At 38.2% G+C, this 21,550-nt stretch overlaps 1 long non-coding RNA gene and 1 pseudogene across 1 annotated transcript; one reads left to right on the plus strand and one right to left on the minus strand.

Annotated features, from left to right (window-relative positions):
* Window positions 1–1,369: 1,369 nt before the first annotated feature.
* Window positions 1,370–1,518, plus strand: LOC135714275 (U4 spliceosomal RNA; annotated as a pseudogene).
* Window positions 1,519–13,554: 12,036 nt separating this feature from the next.
* Window positions 13,555–19,225, minus strand: LOC135714273 (uncharacterized). The gene is made up of 4 exons (XR_010518811.1): window positions 19,133–19,225; window positions 16,745–16,864; window positions 14,080–14,203; window positions 13,555–14,005 (listed from the first exon to the last, which is right to left on the minus strand). It is a non-coding gene; the product is annotated as an uncharacterized LOC135714273 (long non-coding RNA).
* Between the last annotated feature and the right edge of the window lie 2,325 nt (window positions 19,226–21,550).

Consider the following 21,550-nt stretch of genomic DNA (forward strand, 5'->3'; position numbering starts at 1 on the left):
AAGAAAATTCTACGAATTACAGAAAAAATTCTGGTAGCTTCATGAAAGTTCAACCAAGGTTGCAAAGACTCATTTCAGCTAAAATAATGTTTTTCGGAATAATAAAACCAAAAGATGGTATGATGGCATGTTTTACTTGTAACTTACAAGAAGAGGTTACAAAGTATGCGTTGGAAACATAAAACCTGTAAATTTTGCTTTCTATGAGTCACAATCAGCGATATGCTGATCGCTGAGTGAGTGAGTGAGTGAGTGAGTGAGTTTGTGAAAAATCGCTGATTGTGACTCTCATGAAGTGAAATAAACAGGTTTAATATGTCAAACACATTCTTTGCAACCTCTTCTTGTATCCTGCCAATTCAAAATTTGATCATGGCATCTAATTATTTCATAATTTAGAAAAACATTGTTTTAGCTGAAATGAGTCTTTGCAACCTTGAGTTCAACCCACTTCAGGAAACTTCAGGATATCTTGGACAAAATAATTCTGCGAGCTTCAGGAAAGTTCAGCACATTTTTGGAAAGTTCTGGAAACTTCATGAAGAATCTGGAAACTTTAGATAAGTCAGAGAACTTCATGGAAGTCTGTAATATTTTTAAAACGTCATAAAATTGTACTAAATTATAGAAAGTTCTGCGAACTTCAAAAGTATTCTGCCATTTTCAGTTAGGCCGGTGAGCTTCAGGGAGATTCTTGGGAGCTCAGATAATTTCAACGAAATTCTGGAAAGTTTAGAAAAGTTCAGAAAAATTTCAAGAACTTCAGGAAAATTCTGCAAATTTCAGGAAAGATCTGCCAATTTTTGGAAAATTCTACAAACTTCACGAAAATATTGCAAATTTCTGGAAAAAATCAAGAAATTTGAGCGATTTATGTAGTAAGTCTAGTAAGTCTACACACTTAGTTTTTTTTTGCCGAGATTGTCACCACCAACTAGCTCGGTATTTCAGTGAAAATCTTAACGAGATTCGTTACGAGATTAACTAGCCTACTCTCAAAAATAAAGTTTAAAAAAAATACCGAGATTCTGCTAACAATTTTGCAGAAATCTCAGCTAACGAACAGAAATTTTGCCGAGATCTCAATGAAAATAAATGCCGAGCTGCTCGGTGGTTCCAATCTCGTCAAAAAATCTAAGTCTGTATGAACTTCTGGAAAGTTTTACTTAATTCAAGAAAGTCGGCGAATTTCAAATTTTTTTTCCCAACTTCAGTAAAGGCGGCGAACTTCATGACAATTATGAGAACTTCAGTTAAGTCTGCTTCCATCAGGAAAATTCGGCAAACTTAAGGAAATCTCTGCAAGGATCAGGAAAGTCTGTGAACTTAAAACAAATTTTAAAAAAATACCGATCAACCTGAGGTCTGAAACTTTGCGCAGGGGCGATATCGTAACCAATGAGGTACAACCGAGGTGCGATTATTGCTTGTTGAAAACCTGAGGTCTTGAAAAAAATACTGACTTCAGGGAGGCCATGGTCATCTGTTGGTTTTTTTTTAAATAATTTCATGGGTGAACATCAGAGGAACTCGATTTAAATTGTTGGACAACTGAAGATCTTCTGCGGCACTGGTGGAGTAGTGGTAAGCGTGACTGCCTCGCACTCCAAAGGGCCAGGGTTCAATCCCAGTCGGCACCGTCGGGATTTTCTGTATGTCGCGTCTTCCTTCGGAAGGGAAGTAATGCCGTTGTTCTCCGGTCCATGAGCTGGTGAGTCGATAGGTCTAGGTGTGGGAGCTGCCTCCCTGGCGTCAGTAGCATTTGTACTCAGTACGGAAAACAAGATCGACAGAAAACAAATCAAGGGAAAAAAATTCCTGATCAACCGGAAGACTTGAAAAAATATCCTGAGGATTTCAAAGAAATCCCTGATCATCTATAGGTTTAGGGAAAAAAAATCTGATCATACTGGTATCATAAGTGAATAATTTGAGAGACGCTATTTGAAATCCTGGACAGTTGAAGATCTTCAGATTAAAACCTGATCAACCTGAAGGCTTGAAAAATTATTTTTAAATAAACTTCGGGAAATTTATTCCCAAACTCTAGAACAGTTCTATCCACAACTTGAAGCAAAGTTTTTTTTCAGAACTGAAAGGGAGTTTCTTTCCAGAATTTTAGAAAAGTTTTTTCCCAGAACTCCAGGAAAATTCTTCTCAGAACTTTAGGAATGTTCTTCTCAAAATAATTCCAAAAACTTCAGGAAAGCTCTTCCAAAACTTCAAAGAAGTTTTTCCCAGAACTTCAGAGATGTTCTTCCCAAAACTTCCCAGAACTGGAGAGAAGTTCTTCCCAGAACTTCATAAATGCTCTTCCTAGAAGTTCTTACCAGAACAGGGAAGTTCTTACAAGAACATCAGTAAAGTTCGGCAAAAAACTTCGGGGACGTTTTCCCATGAACTTTAGGGGCGTATTTTCCAAAACTTAAGGAAAGTTCTTCCAAGAGCTTTAAGGATTTTTTTCTAGAACTGCCAATTACTCCTATATATTCAAGGAAGTTCTTCTCAGATCTTTTGGAAGTTCTACCCAGACCTATACGGAAGTTCTTCCCAGAACCTCAGAAAAGTCCTTCCTACAAGTTCGGGAACTACTTCCCACAATTCCAGGGAAGTACTTCCCAGCACATGAGAAGAAGTTCTTCCCAGAACTTTAAATAAATTCTTCCGAGAATTTTTGGAAAATTTTCCTACGACTTCAGGGATTTCCTTCCCAGAACTTTAGGGAAGTTCATTCCAGAACTTGAGGAAAGTTCATCCCAGAACTTGAGGGAATTTCTACCCAAAATTTTAGGGAAGTTCTTCTCTGAACTTTAGGGAAGTTATTGTCAGAACTTCAGAAACTCAAACAGCACAAAGCTGTGTTGTCACATACAAGTTGACTCAACCGTTTTGCACCAAGTATGCTGATAGAAAAACTTCTTCGCATAACTTCAGAAAATTTGCTCACAAAACTTCAGAAAAAATCTTCCCAAAATGATAAGGACGTTCTTCCCAGAACTGGAGGGAAGTTGATCTCAAAACATGAAAGAATTTCTTCCCAGAGCTTGAGGGAAGTTCTTCCCAGAACTGGAGGGAAGTTCATCTCAGAACTCTAGGGATGATTTCTTCTCATAACTACAGTGAAGTTCTTCCCAGAACTTTTGGAAAGTTCCAATAATTGTAGGAAAAATTCTAAAACTTCTGAATCCCCGTAATTTTTGAGAAATTTCCTAAGCTTCATTGGAACAACAAGAACTTAAAAAGTATTTCCAGAATTTCAACAGAGTTCCCACAAATTCTGAAAACTTCGATGGAGTTCTCAGAACCATAACGGGCTCGTCAGACTTATCATTTATAGAACTTTTTAAATCTTGAATAAGCTTTTCAAAATTTACAGAATAAAAGCAAAAATTCTGAAAATTTCAGAAATTTCTTAACAAACTTTTGGAAAGTTTTGAAAAATACAGATTTTTTTATTCCCAGGAAAATTCAGCAAGCTTCAAGGAGGTTCAGATAATTTTTAGAAAGTTCTTCAAGTTCTGTTCACAAAAGTATATAGGCGTTTTTCAAATGTTACGCGAGAAGTATATATGAATAGTGTGAATAGGATGTAAACTATAAAAATTATGGTAATGTGTGTGCGCTTTTTTGTTGGCAAAAATTTCACGCAAGAAATGTGGTGTTGGCAACGATCAATTCTTGCACTCTTTCAGTGTAACTTTGGAAAATTTCCTGAAGTTCTCTTAACCTACCCATAAAGATCTTTAATCTTTCCCAAAGTTCTTAACTTTCATATAGATCTCGGAACTTTCCTGAAGTTTTTGGAAGTTCGCCCCCCTCGCATCGGATATTCACTAAAGTTTTTGGAACATCACTGAAGTATCCGAAATTAAACTAAAGAGCTCGGAACTTTCCTGATTTTTTCTCTGGAGTTCTCTGAATTTCTTAGAACTTCTATAAAATTTCCTGTAATCTTCCTGAAATTCTCTGATATGTACCACGAACACAAAACGTATAAAAACCGACCACCCATCTTTATTCATTGCCAGTGGCGGAGCGATATTTATCCACTCAAGAGCGCCATGTAAAAATTGGAATGCTTAAATTCCTTAATGCCTTTTGAAATGTAGCTACAGTTGAGATTCACTCGTTGGGGTCTCGTTAGTACTGGATTTTGACCACCTTTAACCGTGCTTCCGCGTTATCCCGGACCGTTGTCAAGTAGCAATCGTCTCCGCAGTCGATTGAGATCCCCGGAAGAACTTCTCCCGTGCCTGATCGATGACCAGCTTCACACTTGCCAATAATCAATATAGGGGAAATGTATGTAATGTCGGCCTAAGTATCCCTAATTTCGGCCCATACATAAATTCAGTAATCGACTAAATTTTCAATAGCAACCAAAAATATCCGTTACTACCGTCCCAATGACGCGTTCATCTAGATACAATTGATTAATAGCAGATTTTTAGCTATGGGCCCAATCTTAGATCTAAAGGCCAACATTAGAGCCATTTCCCCTACATGAAGATTTCTGTGTGAGTAAATCTATTTCTCCTTTTCTTTTCTTTCACACAGCAATCAAGTATTCCACTGTGAGTATGAAAATGTGTTCGACAGCAAGAATGCTCATTCTGACAATATTAAAAATAAATTCAATGGAGTAAATTGGAAAACTATTTTGAGAGATTAGGTAAATGTTGAATGTGCAATGGAGGTTTTTTTTTCATAAAATTTTGTTTGACGAAATTCCATTAAAAAGGAGACGACGGAATTATTCCTCCAAATATCCGGTTTGGTTTAATAATCATATCATCAACTTGAAAAATCGTTAACAAAAAGCTCACGAAATATACAGAAAACATAAAAATCGTGTTAATCTCGAAAAGTATTTAAGTATTTGTGATCAACTTAATGATGCAATTTTCTTTGGCACTGCCTGAGTATAACATAAAAACTGAGAATGAAATTAAATCATGTCCAAGAAACTTCTTCAATTAAGTCAAAACTGAAATGAAATCGTGCAGCTGAAAAGGAAGGTAATAATTCTGATGATATAGGGGAAATGTCGGCTTTGGCAATCCCTTAACCTATTATCGTCAGGGGGTAATCAAAGTCCTAGAGCACTCAAATTTGGTCAATAGATGCTCTGAAATACAATGTATCCACATGCCAAAATTGAGCTCTCAAGGACGTTGTTTACCCCCTGACGATTATTCTATATAAGGTATTGCCGAAGCCGTCATTTACCCTATGTAATATTTTTGCCACTTTTTTTCAAGAAACATACACGAAATTTTCAGACAATGATCGTGATCGTGATTATGAATATTTTTCTTATTTTCCTGACTTTTCAACTACCGTTGGCGTCAATAACATTTCGGTTCATGATATTTGGAATGGCCTAAGAGATTTGGACGCCACTAAAGGTTTAGGACCAGATGGAATCCCACCTATTTGTATGAAAGACTTAGCAACTGAACGCACAACCCCTTTATTCTGGCTGTTTAAGATGTCACTTGAATCCGGTATATTCCCGGAACTTGTGGACTTCGTATTAAATGCAATGGACAGAGGTAACCAAGTAGAAGCTCTATATACAGACTTCAGCGTTTGACAAAATTGATATCCAAATGCTGATTTTTAAATTTAAAAAAAATGGGAATTTAGATGAAGCACCTCACCTGGATTAAGTTGTATTTAGTTGATCGCCAGCAAATTGTAAGTTTCAACGAGAAAACATCTAAGCCAATTCATGTCACGTCAGGGATTCTCCAGGGCTTGCACCTAGATCCCCTTCTTTTTATTTTGTTCATTAATGACATCTCTCTTATTTAAAAAAATATCAGTGTACTCATATACATGACATGAAGCTATTTTTATAAATAGGAAGCGATGACGATATGAATGTGTTTCAGAATGAAATACATGTTTTTTTACAGATGGTGCAGTAAAAGTTTAATGAAACTATTTAAATATTTAAAAATGTAATCTTATAATGTACAGTAGAAAACTAAACAAGCAAAATCTTCGTATTTCATTAGGTAATGAAAATGTTCATAAGAGATTTAGATATTATTCTAGATTCTAAACTGACATTTGTGAACCATTACAACACAATAATACATAGAACAGGCAATATGTTTAATTTAATAAAACACGTTTCTGTCTCCATTTCAAAGATGCTTATACAATAAAATCACTTTACGTTGCTTATGTGAGGTCAATAATAGAATGTTGTAGCGTTGTTTGGTCACCTTATATGAAAAAGCATGAAAAACGAATAGAGTCAATCAAAAAGCAGTTCTTATTATATGCACTACGTATGTTAGGTTGGACGGTTTTTCCTCTCCCATCATATGAAGCAAGTTGCTTGATCAGCATTCAAACATTGAAAGAACGTCGGGATTAAGCAAAGATTTCTTTATTAAACAATATCATTTCGCAATGCATTGACTCAGCTGATCACCTTCCCGACAATTACGCAATCGACACTTCAGTAGATCGCCATCGGACCATACATACCTTACCAATCAGGCTAAGGCCTTGTTGTCCTCTGCTGTCCGAAGAAGTCGTCTCCACTCTACTCGATCCATGGCCACACTTCGCCAGCCTCGTAGTCTGCGAAGGGTCCGCAGGTCGCCTTCTACTTGATCGATCCACCTTGCCCGCCTTGCGCACCTCTTCTTCTTGTTCCTGTTGGGTCGCTTTCTAGAACCATTTTCACTGGGTCGTCGTGCGGCATTCTTACGACGTGCCCAGCCACCGTAGTCGCCTATTTTTTGCCATGTGGACGATAGATGCTTCTCCCAGCCGCTGGTGCAATTCGTGGTTCATTCGCCTCCTCCACGTTCCGTCATCCATCTGCACTCCACCGTAGATGGTACGCAACACCTTCCGTTCGAAAACACCAAGGGCGCGTTGATCCTCCACGAGCATAGTCCAGGTCTCGCGGCCGTAGAGGACCACCGGTCTAATCAGCGTCTTGTAGACAGTCAACTTCGTGCGGCGGCGAATTTTATTCGACCGGAGCGTCCTCCGGAGTCCAAAGTAGGCACGATTCCCTGCCATAATGCGTCTTTGAATTTCTCTGCTGGTATCATTTTCGGCGGTCACCAGTGAGCCCAAATACACGAACTCATCGACCACTTCGATTTCGTCACCGTCTATCTGAACTCGGGATGGAAGGCTAACATTGTCTTCCCTAGAACCCATTCCTTTCATGTATTTTGTCTTTGATGCGTTGATGGCAAGCCCAATCCGCGTAGCTTCAGCCTTCAGTCTGTTGTACGTTTCCACCATCGTCTCAAAGTTCCGTGCCAGGATGTCGATGTCATCGGCGAAGCCAACAAGCTGGATGGACTTCCTGAAGCGATTCGTGTCCATCTCAGCTCTTCTGATCAAACCTTCTAACGCGATGTTGAATAGCAGACACGAAAGTCCATCACCTTGCCGTAACCCCCTTCGAGATTCAAAGGGACTCGAAAGTGTCCCCGATACTCGAACAACGCACATCACTCGATCCATCGTCGACTTGACCAATTGCGTCAGTTTATCCGGAAGTCCGTACTCGTGCATAATCTGCCGTAGCTGATCTCGATCGATTGTGTCGTATGCGGATTTGAAATCGATGAACAAATGTGGGCACGTTGTATTTGCGGCATTTCTGCAGAACCTGCCGAATCGCCAAAATTTGGTCCGTGGTAGCGTGGGCACCCATGAATCCCGCCTGGTATTGCCCCACGAACTCTCTTGCAAATGCTGACAGGTGGCATAGAATTTGGGAGAGTACCTTGTAGGCGGCACTCAGCAGTGTGATCGCGCAGTAGTTGCAGCAGATTGTAGATTGGGCATACGACACCTTCCATCCACTCCTCCGGTAATATCTCCTCCTCCCAAATCTTGGCAATTACCCAGTGCAGCGCTCTAGCCAGTGCTTCACAACCAGAGTTACATTTTTCTCGTGTGTGCAAAAATGTGCTGCCGAGACTCAACAAACCGTCTCCCGTCGCAACGAAATCAACATGTGACAAGCGAGAAAGAGACACGCGAGAATAAGATACGAGCGAGAAACAAACGCGACACCCAAAAATCCTGGCGTGCGCGAGGCTCGCGCTGATCTCATGTGCCTCATCTCATGTGCTACAATTAACGCTAGTAACGAAGTTCTGGAAGGTGTAAGTAAGCGAAATACAGGCTGTTGAAACTTGGTTGCTTTGACCGACACTTCATTTGCGTTTGCACAAACCATTCCTATTTTAGAGGAAAGGTAGCATATATTTGCAGTGCTTAAATTCTTGAAATCCTCTAATAGCAAAAGCCATGAATTTGCCGGTCAATTAGAATATTCTTTGTTTATTTTTTCCGGTTCAACACTTAACTGCACTTGCATTACTAACATCTTTTGACACGTTATTTTCAAAATATAGAATGGACAAAAATTCTACAAAAAGTGTATCGGTATTGTTTAATACGGGGATTTGCCCGTTGCATGACGTTCACACATTTTCAACGTAATTTAACCATTCATCGGCATCACAACTGGTATATTTTGTTAGATGGGATTCAAAATACGAATAGATTATATCGGAATGCTACGAATGCAGTAATGTTATGATAATTCAATGGGTGAAAGATTTTTTTGCAGAACATTTATTCTTGGCGTATTACCTTTACGCGTTCACTTTTACTTTGTTACCATTACTTTAAAAATGTTCAGATTTTTTTTTTAATGTGCCTCATGTGATCGAGCATTCAGATAAATTCTATAACAGTGGGTGATGGCGCGGTCTATGCTAAATAGCTGCAGCAAAATAGTGACATGAGCGGGCATCGTTGGCTTTAACTCAGATGAGCGTGTAGACCAGTGCAGTGATATGTTTACCACTCAATTATTAATATCACCAAGTCTACCGACCTTCTGTTCTGTTCCTTCAAATCGCTTTCTGGTTGGCACGGTACGATCTAGGTGGCTTCTGCTGACCATTGCTCTGAGGGTTTCGATGGCATCGTTTTGGCGTCGATGTCCGCAATCGCTAAGAAGAAATAACCTTTTCGGTTAGATAATGGGCGACCTTGCCTTTGTATACCAACAGTGTCAGAAGGAAGCGCCTGACCCAACAAACAATTTTAGCTGCAGACTACCTTATACAGGCAAATATTAGCTGTATAAGCCAATTTTTGGCTGTATAAGCTAATCTGCAGCTAAAATTGTTAGTTGGGGAGTATCGGCACCAATTCCACAAAGTGACGCCACCATCTCGCTACGACAAACCAGAAAGTGGTACAGCCATTGCTACAACCTGCAACAGATCAACCGATCAAGCCACCATGTTACCAGAGTGTATGGTTTAAATTTGGAAAATTCCGTGTTGAAAGTTGATCTATCCATTTGAAAAATTATGATATTCAAAAACTTAAGCACATTCTTAAGTCATCCTTTTTTTTAGCAACTCGCTAATTCAGATCAGAAGAACATCAGCAAATGCTGATCTTTTAAAACTTCCTGGCTGTCTAGGGAGCATATCTGAAAGAATATCCTGTTACTTATGCAACGTTTCCTGAACATCTACAAAATTTCCTTAGGTTTTAGAAAATTTACTCAAATTTCTAAGTACCTTGAAATTAAACGATGGTCCAAAATCTTCATCTTCAGGAAGTTCATTGAGATTTTTAAGATCTCTGACAAACTGCTATGAAGTTCCCTAAACTGAAACGAAGATCCCTAAAGTATTCTATCTTTACGAAATTCCCTAAACTTTTTCAAAATGCCCTGTACTTCTATGAAGTTATACGCAGTTCCTCGAATTATTACGCAGTCCACAAAACTTCATCAAAGCTTGCTTCACGTCTACGTTTCTCGTTGATTTTGCGCAAAGCTCGACGCACGAAATTTACTGAATTTGTGCGGAATTCTCTGAATTATTTCAAGTCCATGAGGTTTCATCAAAGCTCTGAACTTATAAAAAAGGTCCCTGAATAATAAAGAGGTTCCCTGCCATTACACAATAAACTTCTACGAAGATACCTAAACTTGTATAAAATTCCCACTTCTACGAATTTTTCTGAACTTTTCCATGATTTTAGAATTTTAAATAATTTCACTAAATTTAGCTCATGATTCATCTGACATATGTTGGTCTTAATGCATAAAACAAAATATAATGTTCTAGTGAAAACAGTTAACGGAACATTAGTGTCAAACGAAGCATAAAGTAATCACATTAGCGACAGTATGAATAGCCTCATTCAGCCCATACTGTCAATTACGAGCTGCAAGGTGTATGAAGTGTCGTTGTCTTATAACTTTTTCAGGAACGTAGAAGAAGAGTAATCGAAGCAGTTCGATGAAACTCTACGAAGTTCAATGAAGTTCAGTGAGCTTCTACAAAGTTAGCTGAACTTTAAAGAAAAATCTGCACTTCAAGAAATTTTCCTGAACTTTTAAAAAGCTCCCTGAAGTACCACGAAGTTTCTTGAACAACTACAAAATTCCTTGCAACTCGGATAGCAGTTCGTACCCTGGTGTAGTGGCTGTAGGTGCATTGTCAGACAGCACCAGCAAATCAACAGAGGAAGTGGTAGAAGTGCTGCATGAAGAGGTAGTGATAATGGACGTGCCCTCAGGAGGCCGATAAAGCATGCAAAAACGAACATCAGCATCATCGACAGAAAGGGTTTGTGGATCTGTCGAGATTCGATGCGTTGCAAACAAAAAAAAATAATATAGGAAATCGATTTAGATCTCCATTGGAATATTTGTTTAGTCCTTCGGCTCCACAGAGTTTTCAAAGATATTGAACCTACTAAATATACATTTTGGAAAACATGGTTTTCGATTCATATACTGACCGTTGAGTGTGACAAATATGTTGGATTCATCCCAAAATTTACAATCCAGTTTTCTTATTTCTCATCATATTTTCAGGTTGACTACTACTTGGGACGAACATACCATGCTTTTTGTCTAAATATATTTGAACAGTTCTCAAATTTAAGTAGATGTTTGAATTAACTAGTGATGTCGGCTACAGCTTGAAAGGCTGAAAATACTGATGGATGAAGTCTTACGAATCAATTTCAACAACGAAGTTTTTTTTTAAAGGGCCCTCCGAACTATTGGTTCTCTGCCAGCTGCAAAATACCTATCAATTTGATCCACCAAGATCAATCGGATCCAAAATCAGGCTGATCAATATCCCAAAATTTGAACTAATTTGGTGGCGAACTGATTCTGCACAGGCTCTTTGAAGTTTATACGGGAATTACTATAAGAAAAGTGTATTGCAAGTACTGCAAGCCCTGCATCATAATGATTTACGGAAAAGTTGTCCATCAGAGCCCCCCCCCCCCCCCTCTTACGTGAAAATTTCCCAGCTACAACTTTGTTGAATGTCAAGCAAATTTGTTATTAATTAATTTCCAAGTTGATAACGTGCTGGTAGGATTAATCGGCTGTGTTCAGGGCAACATTGCATCTTGCCCTTATGACATAATAGCCTAATTTTTTTGTCTGCTGAACAGTAAATGAACCATGTCAGAAGAACATTATCTTCCTAATCAATCAATAACTAATAATCCTAACGTTCAATTTTTCAATTCCCACATAAACTTCAAAGGGCCAAGTGCAGTATGAGTTCACATCCTATTGAGCACACATTTTGTGAGAATGATCAGATGCTGATTTGAAATCGTTTGAACTTGATGGAGCTAAATCAATATTTTGAACCATGAAAATTCCATGCGCATGGATCGGTAGCAAATAACCCCGCCGGTAATTGGTTCGTAATGGTTTAACACATCTTCCGCTTGAAATACTTCTATAAAGCAACAATCTCTCAACCCTCAAAAACTGAATACCAACTGATAGAAATCAATCAGTTGTACCAGCAACACGAGAATGTGACAGGACTACAACAGTTCTCCACCAACCAGCCACTTTTAGCATGCACGCAGGACGTAGGTACGCTGCCGATCTCCCTGGAGCTCGCCGAGCTTAGCTCATGAGACACAGCACATGTGACACGAATAAGGCACGTAGGAACAAAAAAGAAACGCGAAATAATACGTCTCGAAATGTACCAGGCACCTACGATCTTATAGCAAGCGTGTCTCTATCACGCGGGATGGATGCACGTGTACATTAACTCTGGGTAAATCAGATGATGACTGTTGTGAAATGATTGACCTAAATATGCCTTCAACAGAATGAAAAGTATATTTCAGAACCCTGCGAAGTCATAGAACATAAGTCCTAATGTTAATATGTAGTCTACGATTTGATTGATTGACGAATAAATAAAAATAAATAAAACAAATTAAATGTTTGCAGTAGATGTTATTGATGTTGCCACAATACAATCCAATTTTTTCAAACCACAACCGTGAATCTCCACCAAGTTTCGCCATGGATTCTCCTAAATCAGCGCACTTCCTAATAGCTGTCCGAAAAAGTAGGTACATCATTTCGCGCCGGACTGCGTACAATCATTCCGACCACCCAGCATGAAAAAATCAGGGCAATCGCTAGCAACACTCCGCAATCAATCCCAACATAACCGACGAACCGACATGCCACTGGAACATTTCGTTTGTCCGCAATTCGACAGGTCAAATGAGCGATTTGATCTGTCCAACGGGCGATCAGATTTGTTAAACGAGGTGAAACGCCAACCAAGTCAATATAAATGTCGCGATCGGATGAGTAGATGGCGGTAGTGGTTTTACGTATTTTAAATATTAGATGAACAAAAGACAAAGTCAGCTGACAGCGGTGTTTGAGTTTTAGTCGAAAAGTCAACAACCAAACAAAAACTATACCATTCATGGCGGTGGCTGCTATTTTTGTTGCTGCTACACCAACGATTCAATCGTCCAACATAGAATATTGCAGGATCCCTTGGGATTTTCCGAGGGGTGCATCTATTAGCTTGGGACCGAAGAGAATACCAGAGCTGAGCAAAAAAATTGAGCACGTTTCTTCGGGACCTTCTGGTCTTAGAGTTACCTCTGTGGTTATACCATAGACTTTCATTAAGACCAGGGGATTCCGAAGAAACATGCTCAATCTTTTGGCTCAGGAAGTACAAGACCTTCGGTTCCAAGCCAATTGAAGCACCCCTCGAAACGAAATCCTTATTAAACTCTGTATAAATAAAGCGAATCCATCCGGATTGTATGAATATTTTGTACGGCGTTCTTCTGTTCCAGCATCGGTGTGTAATCCATATTTTTTTTTTAACATACCGTTTTAGGAGACGTTTCTGATCAGATTATTTTTCAATTAATGAACGTTTGAATGAATGAGGCCTAACGACTGTGAGAAGCAACATCAATGTCAATTCTGTCAGGCAAACTGGCTCCTGTCATTTCGTTAAATCGACTACATATTCCAAACGGTGATGAGTTGTGATGGTGGTATAGTACAGGGATTGTTTACATCAAAGAAAACTAAGAACTAGAAAGTTTATTTAAATGCAAATTCTGTTTGTATTTTTGGGTTTTTGGCAGTTCTTACTTCTAAACAATCTGTAGTTCAGATGGACGGGGCAGAACGTCACGGTGATCGTCATTGACATATATTAGCCACACCCGCCTACCGGCTCTCCAAATGACAATAGCCTGATACAATATGATACAATACTCTTCGTTGTATTTCATTTCGAGACAGAATTTTAGGATTACTACTATGTCTGCACAAAGTTTCATCCAATCGAGTTGTGTACAGCTCCGTTGCGATTTCCATGGTTGGATAAACAACACGATGGCATTAAATATCATGACAACAATGATGAAGCAATCCACCCACCACAACCGCGTCACTGCACTAACGCAGCAAGCCACCAGAGCTAAAAAGTTTAAAACTAGTCCGATCGTCTGACAAGTAGTGAACATTGACCATTTTTTCACGAGGTCTGGCATTATGTTAATGCTATTAACCCTGATGAACCCACTGCTGATTTTCATGGCCTGTGAGTACAGGGATCAAGATGGCTTCCATAAAGTTTAGGACAGCCTGGAAGAGGTTCTGAAATGTGATGTGAAAATAGTAGGCATCATAATCTGTAATCATTGTTGTGAAAAAAATAAAGGTTAACTTACCAGCCACCTAGGTTTTACGAAATTCTGCATCTTGACCACAAAGGATTGGTCGGGATCTTGATCTAGATCTCGGTCATCAATCATTTGTGATTGATTTGAGTTCGTCGTCATCGTCATGTTGAACCTAGAAATGATGATAAAGTGCTAGAGAACAGTCGGTAACCCTAATAAAAAATAACCATTATCAAACGATAGTCCAAATAGTTGAACTATTCCACAAATGGTTTGGATGATACCCAGAACACGTCGTTAAGCAAATTAACCATACCATTTCTATTAGGGAAAGACGGGTACAGCAGGAACGATGAACATTGCTGCTTTAAATCGTCAACATTCTTTTCACAATAAATGTAGCCTTGCATGGTTTTAACAAACACAAATATCTTCATTTAGTTAAGGCAAAAAAAAAGAATGTAGTTCTAAATTTATTCTACAAGGATTTCTTATTTGTAGCAGCAGGTGTCCATCACCCCTATAAGGTATTATATGTTTTTGACGTGGTTTTGGCTACTTGAAAAAATAAACACAAAAGCATACTGTTTCGTCTATTTGATAAATAGTTCTGGAACTGCTAATCACGCTTTCCACGCTTGGCCAACGCGGGTTATAAAACTCAGAGTTTAAGGGCCACCCACATTAGATCCGTTTGCTTCCCGCATAAATGCGAACCATTACTTGACCTTACCAAAATGGAAAAAAAAATGTTTATAATCTCTGCTAAACTTTAACTGAAATGGTTATGGAACTTTACATGAACTTATGTATTATGTAAAACAGCAAAAAAGGTTATTTTCCATTCAATTCCACTTAATTAATTTTGGTTTCCATGACAGATACGTATTTCGACTACAATGTGCAGTCTTCATCTGTGTCATTCCCATTAAAAAACTTATCAAAATCTAATCCCCTTAAGTACTCATCCCATAGGTAAAAATAATAAGCTGAAAAGTTCTTTAGTGGGAATAACACTGATGAAAACTGCACATTGTAGTCGAAATACGTATCTGTCATGGATACCAAAATTAATTAGGTGGAATTAAATGGAAGATAACCTTTTTTGCTGTAACTCTAAGACCAGAAGGTCCCGAAGAAACATGTTTAACTTTTTGGCTCAGCTCTGGTACTATCTTCGATCCCAAGCTAATCGATGCATCCCTCAAAACATAGGAAAATCCACGAACCCCTCATTTTATCTGCCAAACTTTCATAGCGAATCAAAACAAACATAGTGTAGTGCTAGAATTTCGACTAGAATGGGGTGCGTTGATCGATTTGCTTGGGACCTATAGGCTAATCAAGTAGTGAGCCAATTTAAAATCGTTAATTTCCACCGGTTGGTACTACCCACCACAGTGTATTCAACAGATGGCGGTAATGTTTTAGCGACGATGTTTTACAGTGAGAAATATTCAATGTGTTATGTCTGTTTGTCTGTGGTGTTAGCATGCGTGAATGAGCTACCAGTTACGCCAAATCGACGTTCCAATGCGTTGTTTACACAAGCTGATTCGTCCCTACGAAAAAGTAATCGAGAAATACTTCTCTGGCTGTGTCCCAAATGCCGAGTTAAATTTTAACTCGTGATTAAACGTGACATTTCGAAAGTTATTTTCAATGTTCGAAAATCCCAGAAATTGATCGCTTTTCAAACAGAACTCTCTTCCTCAACTACTTCGTTATTTATTAAAGTCCCTAAGCATTGGGCTACTGTGAAAATCAGCAGCACACACACAACACGGGTTGGAGATTTATGCGAAATTTAGGTATTGATGAACATTTTAGCTTGAAATCCCTCCATTTAATTCTCGATACATCTTTTATCCATTGATTGTTTTTAATTCAATATCCTACTTAGCTATAGGACTACAAATTATGCAATAGAACGGTTTATAAAATCCCGGATTTTTTGCTGATGGGGGCGAGGCATAGCAAGCCGTTCGATTGAATAATTCTCCAAGTAGGAGGGACTTACAATGCTTTTCTCTTAACATAAATAGACGTACCGTCGAATTTTTTTTCAGTGCTAGGTACTGAAATTCGACAGTGAGCGTTCAAAAGGGCCTACTTGCAATGATCGATTCTCTTCATCGATTTTTTCTTTACATTGCTACAGCTAAGTGAAACAATTCAAGCTGAAAATTCACTTAGGTTCTAAGTAACATTGACAGATTGTCTTCGTTGACTTTCTCCTTGTATTTTCAGCATCCAAATCGATAAAAGATACTTTTTTCTAGCGACAAACACATCAAGAAACGGTTATGTGCTCAAGTTATTAACGAAAGAGAATCGATCAATGTTACTTAGGACCTAATGCAATGTTCAGATTGAATATCATCAGATTTTTTTTTCAAAACAGTGCTGTAACAGGTTGTATTTGCTATCAAAAGCAACAGCAAACGCATCGAGAAATGTTAATCCAAGCGAGTTATTAACAAAAGAGAAAATCGATCACCGCGGTTACGTCCTTATGTATGCTCATTGTCGAATTTGTAATCTGTGATCGATATGGAAGTCATTTTTTCCCACCACCGAAACGCCCAGTGTTCTATGCCAAATGACGCACCGATTTCCGAGATTTGTATAACTAAAAATTCGAAGTGGATGTTCATGTGGTGGCCATTTGGGACTAATACATACAAAAATAAATTACCTACGATCACCTTACCCGATTTAAGTTAGAACACCAGTAACTGCACCCTTTTTCATTCAAGTTTTATCCAGCAACCAGCAGAAATTGTCCTCACGGTCTTAAGCCAAAGTCGTAACTCAATAGACTAGTAAATATCTGAAATTGAAAATTAAAAAAAAAAACTTAGTTCATTAATTTTTCTTGACCGGCTTACGCAAATTCTAATAAAAATTGCCTTCATATAATAGCACATCGTTGGCAGAAAAGCAAAAAAATGCTTCGACTTTTTCTTACGTTTTTTTTTACCGTGCTCATACACATTTTTTCTAAAGAGCCTGAATTTATAATTTTTTCTTAGTGTGCGCCATCTATACATCGCAACCTACCGGCAAGCAAGTGATAGCACATCACTCTCTTCGCCATGTTCGTGAAATCATTGGCGTTGACGGCGACTCTGTAGCTCTTTACTCCTATAAGAAAATCCATAAGCAAACGTCAGACTGTGCGTGAAACATGGCGGACTTTGTACTATCCTTTCACTCCACCGAAAATTCCTATAAGAAACTGTCTATATTTGCAGAAAGAGCAAATTTTTCGACGGTGCCGTCAACGCCAATTAAATGTTTCCGCGAATTTAGCGACTGGGAAAAATCGATTCATTTTGCATTTCAAGCTGAACATTGCATTAGGTCCTAAGTAACATTGATCGATTCTCTTCATCGAATTTCTTTTTCGTTAATAACTTGAGCACATAACCGTTTCATGTTGTGTTTGTCGTATTAGATGCTAGATAAAAGCTTCTTTTATCGATATGTGTGCTGAAAATACCTGGGAATGTCTTTACATGGCCGTAGGAATACAAAGAGAAACTCGACGAAGAGAATCTGTCAATGTTACTTAGGACCTATTGCAATGTTTAGCTTGATTTACTACTCACTCACACGCATACAACATCAGGAACGAACAGCAGCTTGTGCGAGCCGCACTGATTTCGTTCGTATTGGCAAATCAAAGTTGCCACTCGTGGAGAATAGATGAACTATGAAAGTGATGATGGTTTCAAAATTATACACGGTGAGGTATACGAGTTCAATCTTAAAATGCCTTTATTTTGCAAATGGAGCATTTTATTTAATTCTGGTTAATGCTACGCTAGTAGAAAACTTAAGGACTACTTAATAGACACATAATATAGAAAAATAATTTCTTTTCAGATTTTTAGGTGTAGACATAGATTTCAGCTTTTCTACAACTGTAGCAGCAACCAGAATTAAATAAAATGCTCAATTTGCAAAATAAAAGCATTTTAAGATTGCATTTGTATACCTCCCCGTGGAAAATTTTGAAACCATCATCACTTTTATAGTTCTTCTATTCTCCACGAGTGCCAACTTTGATTTGCCAATTCGCATTGCTTCTATTTTCTTCGATGAACGCAGAATTGAGCAAAACAGACAGTTGAGCGTAACATGAATGATTCTGAGTGTAGTAGTGTGGATGATTTCTCTTTTATTATTTTTGCCATGCTGAGCCTTTTATAATTCAGTGCCAACATTTCAAAGGGGCGTAATTGCATTTGTAAACAATGGCTTTAGCCGTCGATTTCTCGTGAATAAAAGCTCACTCATGAAAAATAATGACACCAGCAGGTAGAGGAATGTTTCCTCTACCAGTTAGCATTGTCATTTTGGAGAGGTAAGATTTCATTCGCGAGAAATTGACGGCTAAAGTCATTGTTTACAAAAGCAATTACGCCCCTTTGAAATGTTGGCACTGAATTGCATTCTGCTGAGTGAGCTGTATGAGAATTTTGCAGGAAGAATCACTTTTTATTTTCTAGCTTTAAACATACATTGACACATTTAAATTATAACAAAAGAGTCAAGCAAATTCCGTAAAACCACAAACGAAGTGACAGACGACTAACTGGCGAAGAAATCCATTTAAATAATGTGGTTCACTGTAACAGAATTTTCTTGGAAGCTTGTGCCATCATCCACCAGATGGGTTAGTTTTTTTGTTTTGATTTGAACAAAGTTGATTTTGTGTACAATGATTCTTTGACAGTGTGCAAAGAGTGCGTATCATTTTATCATTTTTTAATGCATTTCAGTTTTGAGTAGAGTGAAAGAGATAGAACCAAAACATTCTAGTACATTTGGTGAAAATGCTAGTTCAATCCAGTAGTAGTGTTGCCATGTGGTTCAATCCAGTAGTAGTGGTGTTGCCATGTGGTACACTGAAAAATTGCAATAGCAGGTTAGTCACCAAAGTTTTCGAGCCGCTCCGTCTGTCACTTCGTTTGTGGTAAAACTGCTGTGGCCAATTCAACTGTGAGCCAAAAAATATCTGACTCGGCTATTTAAATCGTTAGCATTCGGATCTTACAACATACCAAAAAAAAATTACCTACGATCACCTTACCCGATTTAAGTTAGAACACCAGTAACTGCACTCTTTTTCAGTCAAGTGTTATCCATCAACCAGCAAAAATTGTCCAGCCAAAGTTGCAACTCCATAGACTAGTAAATATCTGAAATTGAAAATTAAAAAAAAAACTCAGTTTATTATTTTTTCTTGACTGGCTTACGCAAATTCTAATAAAAATTGCCTTCATATGATAGCACATCGGTGGCAGAAAAGCAAAAAAAAAATGCTTCTACATTTTCTTACGTTTTTTTTTTACTGTGCTCAAACACATTTTTTCTTGATGTACGCCATCTACACAGAAAAAAGTTGTTGAATATTACACCCAAACTGATGCAACCAAGTCAATCCATCGGTTGTGTAATATAACGTTGTACGATGTACATCGATTTTGCGAACAAAATTACTTCCATTGATGTAATATTGTATCTGCTTTTTGCTATTACATCATTATTTCATACATCAGCTTGAATTACATTGATCGATATTACATTTTTTTTTTTTTTGCTGTGTATACATCGCAACCTACCGGCAAGCAAGTGATAACATATCACTCTCTTCGCCATAGAGACTGATAAGTGAGTCGCGAAAAATTCTCGAAAATTGCGAAATTCATGGTGAGTCATCAACGCACAAATTATTTCACAATTCCGGAGAACTTTGAGATTAGGGCGTAATTTCTTTTGCAAACCAACACGTCCCTGGCCGATTTCTCGCGAAATTGACAACAAGCAATTTCAGGTGAAATGGGGCACCGAGATTTGTGTAATTGAAAATTCGAAGTGAAAGAGCATGCTAGCCTATGTGGCGGCCATTTGTGGACCAATACATACTAAAAAAAAATACCTACGATCACCTTACCCGATTTAAGTTAGAACACCAGTAACTGCACTCTTTTTCAGTCAAGTGTTATCCAGAAACCAGCAGAAACTGTCCTCACGGTGTTAAGCCAAAGTCGCAACTCAATAGACTAGTAAAATATCTGAAATTGAAAATTTAAATAAATAAAAACTAAGTTTATTATTTTTTCTCGACTGGCTTACGCAAATTCTAATAAAAATTGCCTTCATATGATAGCACACCGTTGGCAGAAAAGCAAAAAATGCTTCTACTTTTACTTAGGTTTTTTTTACTGTGCTCATACACATTTTTGTTGGTGTGCGTCATTGCAACCTACCGGCAAGCCTTTTTTCCAGCCAGTGAATCCGGCTGAACAAAACTGGAATTTAATAAATGACACTAGTGGCGGTAAACTTCAACTTGAATTAACTATTAATACCGTCCATGTTCTTTGATGATCTGCTAAATGTTTGCTTATGGTGGTAATCTCCAACCGGAATTTTCCACGGATTAAATCCCTATCAAGAATGTCCGGCTGCTTTGATGTCGACATCAGAGTTAATCAATGTGACACTAAGCAAATATTTTGCAGTTCATCCAAACAGGGATGGTATTAAAAGTTAATCCGAGCTGGAGCTTACCGCCATTAGAGTGGTGTTTATTAACTTGGATTTCGAGATTCAACCATCGGGACAATCCGGTAATACCGGTGATTGACATAAATTTGACCTTTATACTGCATATAAAAAGGAACTTTTTTTTTTTGCTCTATGAATTGCGATCAATAAAACTGTTGATTTTTTCATCGAATCCCACATATATTTGCACTGTGCAGCCATTTTCACTTACTTTGAAATGTAGTATCCCTTTTATCAAGAACCAAATGAGCCAACTAGTCCTGCGATGAAAAACACGTCCACTTACTTGAAGTATATAAAACAGAATGAGGAGTATCATAATTTCATGCAGTTAGCAGGACCCGGTGTCATTCTATTCTTTTCTAACGCTATACATCATTCATTTCATCCCGCTCACACTGTGAAGGCACACCAGATCGTAGCCGTTAAACGGATTCTATTTTTTTTTGTGTGTGTGACAGGGCTTCGTTCAATTTTATTCGATCTCTAAGAGCAACCGTAACGGTCGTTATCATTTGCGCACAGCGCTCTCATTTTAGTTTAGTCACTCTTCTCCACACCGGTCGCTGCTATCGCTGGTTATCAATTTACTCGCCGTAGAGTCGGTGTATGAGTCACGCCAAGAGAAAAACAGTCGAACTCGCGTCACGGTTTTCGGAAGATTCCCATTCTTTTCACTTGGCAACTGAGGACTTCTACAACAACTTCAAATGACTTCTAGCGAGAGAAAAATATTGCGACTGTAGTAAATCATTATATCAGTGATTTTGTCAAATTATCTTAACAAAAAATAGTAGAAATTCTCATTACTAATCATTACCGAGCGTATCCCATGACAATTTAACGCTCAATGCGTGTTTATGCTCATTTCTTCGATTATATTTTATATTTTATTGCAATACCTTTCGTGGACCTTTCATACACACTAACTTTAGAT

This window comes from Ochlerotatus camptorhynchus, unplaced genomic scaffold, assembly GCF_037179485.1.
Source record: "Ochlerotatus camptorhynchus isolate MF236.1 unplaced genomic scaffold, CSIRO-AGI_Acam_v1.1 ptg000633l, whole genome shotgun sequence".
Taxonomy (NCBI): domain Eukaryota; kingdom Metazoa; phylum Arthropoda; class Insecta; order Diptera; family Culicidae; genus Ochlerotatus; species Ochlerotatus camptorhynchus.